Here is a 355-nt window from a genome sequence, read left to right on the forward strand (position 1 = left end):
CGCCGGTGTGCGAGCAGAGCGCGCCTGCGTAGCCCCGCGCCGTGCCCCTGCCCAGGGCTGCGGCAGCGGAGCTGGACTGTGCCCGTAGCGACGGCTCCTGCTTTTTCCGGGTACAGGTGAGAGGGGGTCTGGGACCTGGCAGCAGAGAGCAGGCACAGAGGTGCTTCTGCTGGAAATGTAGGTGGGACGGAAGCTGGTCACCAGGAGGGGAAGGAGGAAACTGAGGTGATGGACGCGAACCGAGAACTGGTCAGGAGAAGGTGTAAGGGGTGCAGCAGGGCAGGGCGGGCTGGCTAGCACGGCAGTGGGCTGTGTGAGGAGCGGCCGGCCTGGGGGGGCCAGCCGGCGGGGAGGG

The sequence above is a fragment of the Phaethon lepturus genome, unplaced genomic scaffold (genome assembly GCF_000687285.1).
Source record: "Phaethon lepturus isolate BGI_N335 unplaced genomic scaffold, ASM68728v1 scaffold51557, whole genome shotgun sequence".
NCBI classification, from domain to species: Eukaryota; Metazoa; Chordata; class Aves; order Phaethontiformes; family Phaethontidae; genus Phaethon; species Phaethon lepturus.